Raw genomic sequence first — 7,356 nt, 5'->3', positions numbered from 1 at the left:
TCTTTTGTCATTGTAGGACCTTGACTTGGAACTTCTTTCCTTGCTTCTACTCTTGTAGAACTTGTTGAAATTCTTCACCATTAAGCTCAATTCCTCATTGAAGGCTTGTTTCTAACTTGATGATGTAGGAGCATCACATGAGGCTTTGTAAGCACCACTAGACTTGTTGTGAAGCTCTTCTTTATCCTTGAGTGACATCTCATGAGCAACAATTCTTCCAATGACTTCTGTTGGCTTGAGATCTTTGTAATTGGGCATCATTTGGATCAATGTGCACACGGTATTGATACGTCTCCAACGTATCTATATTTTTTGATTGTTCCATGCTATTTTGTTATCAATCTTCGATGTTTTATAATCATTTTATAGTCATTTTATATCAATTTTTGGTACTAACCTGTTGACGTAGTGCCAAGTGCCAGCTGCTGTTTTTTCCATGTTTTTTACATCGCAGGAAATCAACATCAGACGAAGTCCAAATGCCACGAAACTCTACGGAGAATTTTTACGGGCCAGAAGGAACACAGCGGGCCCTGGTTGCACCTGGGGGGAGTCCCGAGGAGGGGACAACCCACCAGGGCGTGCTAGGAGGCCCAGGCGCGCCCTGGTGGGTTGTGCCCACCTCGGGTGCCCCCCCCGGACCGCCTCTTTTCTCTATAAATACCCCAAAAATACCAGAACCCTAGAAGCGTCAACGAAATATTCATCCAGCCGCCGCAGAGTCCAGAACCACCAGATCCAATCTAGACACCATCTCAGATGGGTTCACCACCTCCATTGGTGCCTCTCTGATGATGCGTGAGTAGTTCTTTGTAGACCTTCAGGTCTGTAGGTAGTAGCTAGATGGCTTTCTCTCTCTCGTTGAACTCTCAATACAGTGGTCTCTTGGAGATCCATATGATGTAACTCTTTTTGCGGTGTCTTTGTTGGGATCTGATGAACTTTGAGTTTATGATCAGTCATATATTTTTATATCCATGAAAGTTATTTGAGTTTCTTTGATCTCTCATATGCATGATCTCTTATAGCTTCATATTTCTTCTCCGATATTTGGGTTTTGTCGTAGAATTGTCACAGCAGATGTCCTAGGGTGAGGACTTAGTTGTGAGGTGAATGCATCTATGTGGTAGCTTGAGAGGGGTTGATCGGGATAAGATATGCAAGGCGGATCATCACACAAGACAAGGATTTAGACAGCTTCGGGCCCCGGGAAACATCATCCGGTAATAGCCCTACATGTTGTTTGTGGCTAGGTCTCATTATGCTCATGAGGGAGTCGCCTCATAAGCCGGCTCCCCTTTGTTGTATCTACCCTTAGCGATTATTTTCTCTGCTCTTGGGCTGCCCTGACCCTCCTTATATATGTTGAAGGGGCGGGTTACATGACTAGTCCTAGTAGGATTAGGATTACTCTATTACAAGTGGAGTCCTAGTCTTGCTTCCTTTGTAAGGGAATATTCCTCATGCCTTTCCTCGTAAGCCGGCCCACCATAGCATGAGCCGGCCTTCTAGGCCTTGGGCCTTGTCATCCATCTAAAACACCCACCGGGTCACCAATGAGTCACGAGGCTATTGAGTCGGCAGACCAGTGAGCCGCCAGACCCGTGAGTCGCCAGTCCTCCGGCGGGTTAATGGTGAAGCGCCAAGTCCCAGCCAAGTCATAACTCCGGCCGGGTCATACCGCAGGGTATATCCCCGACATTAGCCCCCAGTTTAGCTTGGATTTATCCATGGTAAACTTATGCTGCAAAATAAACACAAGAGTAAATTTGACAAGTTGTGCTTCGGGTTAAAATTTTCCTTAGCCGGCACTTGATCATCTCTAAATCCTTGTCATTTCCTCCTGGATGCGCGTCCATGATCTCATAGCAAATCTCCTTTAGCAGATATGTTCAAACTTTGCCAATAAAAATCCGGGCACTTCTTCTGAATAGGCCAGCTTCATAATCAATTTGCTGACATTGGTTTCCTGACTTTCAGCCGTAAAGATGTAGAACTTGCCGAGTTATAATTTCCAAAATCTCCGGGTTATAAAAACAGATGATTCCGGGTCATGACTGTTTATAGACGCCGGGCCATGATTGTTGCCAACGCCGGGTCACACAATTGATATTCCTGATTTGCTCAAAACTGATAATTTGAAGATGTTCCTCCATTATATTCATATCATCTGTAGCCCCCAAGTCTTAAGAAGGGAGCGTAGTAACAGCTTAAGACTTGCATCAATATAAATGTTGCAACCTTGAAAAAATCCAAGTTGTTCATCTCAGTCACTAGTCAAAACTGAATATTCCACATATGTAGCCCCCAAGTGTCGGGTTGTCATGCTTGCAGCAACCTGGGACTTGTAATTGCCTTATGCTCATAAAAACTTCAACCAATGTAGCCCCCAAGGGCCGGGTCATTATGCAATAATGAGCAGGGACTTTATATGTGCTTCATTAAAATAATATCATATGATGTAACCCTCACCATGGGGCTTGAGCCCACGTCCATAAGGTTAAGAGATTTGTACTCTACCAACTGAGTAGTGGACCTTTCAATATAATGGATTAAGACTTGTGTACCTTGATTTTTGACAGGAGCAATTGGTAGCCCCCAAGGGCCGGCTCATTACAATGTGATGAGTTGGGTCTTCAATAAATTGAGCAAAAAATGACTTTGCATTAGCCCCCAAGTGCCATGGTGCATGCTGGCAGTGACATGGGACTTGTATATTTGATGTAATCTCAATTTGAATAATGTAGCCCCCAAGCGCCGGGCCATAAGCCTGCAGCGACTCGGGACTATTCTCTCCATTGTAGAATAAATCATATCCATTGATAAAATAATAGCCATTGCGCTGAAGCGACCTTGAAAACCTCAATCATAATACTGGTATTGATAACCATAATAAAAATCCAGCCGTGTTGGCTATGAAAGATTTGAATAATATAACCTGGTTTAAAAACCGATTCCTGCCATAGAATCCAGTGTATCCATGCACATGTGATGTATGTTATGATGATGTAATGATGATGCAATGTATGATGCAGTATATGATGATGTATGTGTATGATGACAAAAAACTTCAATGAAACTAGCATGATAGCCATTGGAGGATCCTCACATTCTATAGCCGGCTCTCACATAACCCAGCAATGTTTGAACCTGGATAAGTTCGAATACGACTTATCGAGAGTACACGAGGTTGGAGTAGCAGCAAGCCAACAGGCAGGTTTAACCAAATTTCAATGAAGGCAGCTTAGTAGCCTGGGTTCATCCTCGCAATTTGTAAGCCGGCTCTCACATGACCCAAGTGATGTTTGAACCTGGATAAGTTCGAATATGACTTATGGAGAGTACACGGGGTCGGAGCAGCAGCAAGCAAACAGGCAGGATGACCCGGAAATGTTATGTCCTCTTTGGTGATTTCACCTATGTTTGAACAAGATAACCTGGTCAAGAGGGTAGTAACGTTATGTTCTCTTTGGTTAATACACCTATGTTTGAACAGGAAGCCCCCAAGTGACCATTGGAAGTGTGGCGTTGAGCCGATCAAGAGGGATATTCACAGCTATGCTTCAAATACGAGCAGGAAGCCCCCAAGTGACCAATAATATGATAAACCAATAAGGCAGGATACCCTTGTTTGAACCGCATATCATGGCAGCAGGTCCTCTTCGGCAACCTTTAACTTTTTGCAAGAGATAAATTCTTCTTGAACCGGAATTTTGAACCGGATATTGAGAGCTTCAATGCTTTGCGAGAAAACAGATTTCCCTTGAACTGGATTTTAAACCGGAATTCTTCGATTTGAGCCGGAAATTTTCTGACGGCCTTTAAATTTTCATCAATATAGCAGTAGTCTTTGGGGCCGGGTTATTTTTCTTTCCAATGACCCGGAGTTCTTGACTTCACTGAAAACCGGCAACATTTGCTGAGTCATGTCATCATGGCCCCCGAGTCTTGAGGCGACTCGAGGAGTTGGCTTGAGATACTTCATACTTGGCCGTGACATGAACTGGCATATAGCTGAACGGCGGAATGCAGCTGGCTATTGAAGTTAATCAAACTGTAGCGATGACGATTTTTGTGCCTATCCATTGACCATCTGGTGCAGGCGGAGGCTGATAATATATCATTTGCTCAAGAATTGTTGTAATAGACCGGGTCACCGGAGTAATGACTTGCTTGCATTCAATAAGCAGCTCGTGCCAACAGGTGCAACCCTAGCATGTTGATGTAGACCAGACCGCTGGGTCGGCCATAGCATTTTAGAATCGGCGTGGAAACATGAATCGGCCACAAACGCGGACGGATGAACCGACCATGTTGTTTGTAAGTTGATGCAACCAAGAGAGTCGGTCGTGGGTACGAGCGAGCTGACCACGGCATTGATGCATACTCAACAACAGGAGTGGCAGATTATATGTGTGTCCGTCGAGCAGCACGGCACGGACGAACACCAGTGCAGAGTAATGCTGACCCGCGCTCCATATCCATAGCACTTTTGTGACGGATAATTATCCTGCATTGAAAACACACATACCAGAGTAGTTTGTTTTTTCAATAAATTAATATGCGCTAAAATAGACCGGACAAATATCACCTGGTATTTTTATATCTCGGGCGCTCATATTGGATAAGCACATTTTTGTTTCGCGGGCAACTCGAAGGCGGCAGGGTCAGCTCAACGCGGCTGCAGCGGCGGGTTGTGACGTCGGATGTGAGGGCGGCTCAACGGCCGCTTCAATTTTCCTCTGAGCTTTGACATCAAAATAGATCAATGTAAAACAAACTCTTCCTCCCGCTTGTGTTTCAGTCATAGTCTTGATGGTGGTGTGGCCACAAGATGTTTTGCAATTCAGTGATGTTATCACCGGGGATGGCTTGAGCTGAGGCGGCTTGTGACAGAGAAGCGGCTTGAATCACCGGCGACTCGCGGAGGTGCTGCGATGTGGCCGGGGCACAACGGCGTGGCTCCGGCAGGGGGCGAAACGAGCTAACGCGCTCGAACCGCAACTTGTCAGGGGCGGAATGAGCTAACGTGCTCGGGCCGCCGCGGAGATATCTCAGGAAGGCTCAACGGCAGAGGGGCGCTGGGTGGAACTGCATCGGGCGGCGCAGGATGAGCAGTGATCTGGTCCGGGCGGTTTCATAGACGGCGGCTCAATACGACGACTCAGTAGGGCCGGCGGCTCAGAGCGGCCACGGCAGAAACAGGGCCGATGACTCAGGCAGGCCGCGAAGATAGCAAGGCGACCCGGCGGAGGTGCGCTGTGGTAGCGAGACAAACCGGGAGGCCGGGCAGATTCGCCAGTGAGGGTGGCTTGATGGAGGCAGCCAAACAGAGCCGCGCCGGTCATGGCGAGCCATAGCGGAGGCACACCGATGGTGGCCGACACCTCGATGCGAGTTCCGCGCGGGGGCGGCGCATGGCATAGGTCAGCAGCGGGAGCAGCTGGGATGGCCCCGGCAAATCCTTAGCGGAGGGGCGGACTAGCGATGCTCCGGTGGCGGGCCGATTCAGACGGTGGTTGTCACAGACGGCGGCTTAAGGCACGATGGTGACGACGACTTGGCAACACGGTAGTGAGGCGGCCCTCCTGGTGCAATTGAAAACATGGACAGCAGCTCATCTTGTGAATGGAGTCAAGGCCAGCCTGGCTTAGATGGACCATGGTAGTAAAGGCGCGGCTCCGTGCTGCTGCAGCCGAGGCGAATTGATAGAGCGGAGGCCGGCGGCCCTCGGTGGCGTCTTGGTGCAGCGGCGACTCGACGGCCGGCTCGACCCACGGCAAAGGAGGCAAGACTTTGGGCAAGTTAGTATATAGTGGAGGCAGCTCACGGCATGGCGATTTACAACTAAAGGCGGCACAACGACCTTGGCGGCTCAAAGGCGTTGACTTGGTGATACTCCGGCAGCGGATGGCGACTTGAGGCCAAAACCGAGGCGGAGAATGGCGGAGACAGGCCAGCCTGGTGCTGGCGGCCCGGGGCGCAGCCATGGCAACAGCAGCGGCTCGTTGGGGGGTCAACGGCGGCGGTTTAGAGGCAATACCGGCCAAGGTCAGTAGCGCAACAAGGCCGGGTCAACGTTGTATCCACCTTCAGGTCGTGGTTGTATCCACTTCCGGATCGTGATTGATGATGATTTCATTTAAAAAAACGTGCAAGTACTTGTAGCAGCACCATTGTTTTCTTCGGGACTTGATCCATCAGTCGAATATGCATGGAGGCATTAAGCAGCTAACACAACTTGACTTTAGACAGAACAACTGCGATGTAGGTTTCCTGTCCGTTTCGACGCAGCTTGCGATTGGTAGATCACCGAAAACCAATGACATGACTTTGACAACGGCACACCAAAAAATATATTTGCCTTCCGGGTCGTGTGCGGCTGTACGTACAAAACCCTAACCTCTCAAACTTAAACTTGCATCGATGACTCTTCTTCAACGAATGATGGCGAGCTCCTTGATCCCTTGGAGAGATCCCTTCAAGAACTCAACACCACCGTGCGCGGGCCCCATGGTGGGCGCCAACTATCGTAGAATTGTCACAGCATATGTCCTAGGGTGAGGACTTAGTTGTGAGGTCAACGCATCTATGTGGTAGCTTAAGAGGGGTTGATCAAGATAAGAGATGCCAGGCGGATCATCACACAAGACAAGGATTTAGACAGCTTCGGGCCCCGGGAAACATCATCCGGTAATAGTCCAACATGCTGTTTGTGGCTAGGTCTCATTATGCTCATGAGGGAGTTGCCGCATAAGCCGGCTCCCCTTTGTTGTATCTAGCCTTAGCGATTATTTTCTCTGCTCTTGGGCTGACCTGCCCCTCCTTATATATGTTGAAGGGGCGGGTTACATGACTAGTCCTAGTAGGATTAGAATTACTCTATTACAAGTGGAGTCCTAGTCTTGCTTCCTTTGTAAGGGAATATTCCTTATGTCTTTCCTCGTAAGCCGGCCCACCATAGCATGAGCCGACCTTCTGGGCCTTGGGACTTGTCATCCATCTAAAACACCCACCGGGTCACCAATGAGTCACCAGGCTATTGAGTCGGCAGACCAGTGAGCAGCCAGACCCATGAGTCGCCAGTCCTCCGACGGGTTAACGGTGAAGCGCCAAGTCCTAGCCGGGTCATAACTCCGGCCGGGTCATACCGCGGGGTATATCCCCGACAGGTTTTGTTTGGCCAACTTGATCTATTTATCTTGCAATGGGAAGAGGTGCCCGGTAGTGGGTTCGATCTTACGGTGCTTGATCCCAGTGACAGAAAGGGAAACATCACGTATGTATCGTTGCTACTAAGGATAAAAAGATGGGATCTATATCTACACAATAGATAAAGGGATCTTGTCTACATCA

The sequence above is a fragment of the Triticum aestivum genome, chromosome 5D (genome assembly GCF_018294505.1).
Source record: "Triticum aestivum cultivar Chinese Spring chromosome 5D, IWGSC CS RefSeq v2.1, whole genome shotgun sequence".
NCBI lineage: Eukaryota > Viridiplantae > Streptophyta > Magnoliopsida > Poales > Poaceae > Triticum > Triticum aestivum.
The sequence above is the reverse complement of the archived record's forward strand: the minus strand, read 5'-3'. Positions refer to the sequence as shown.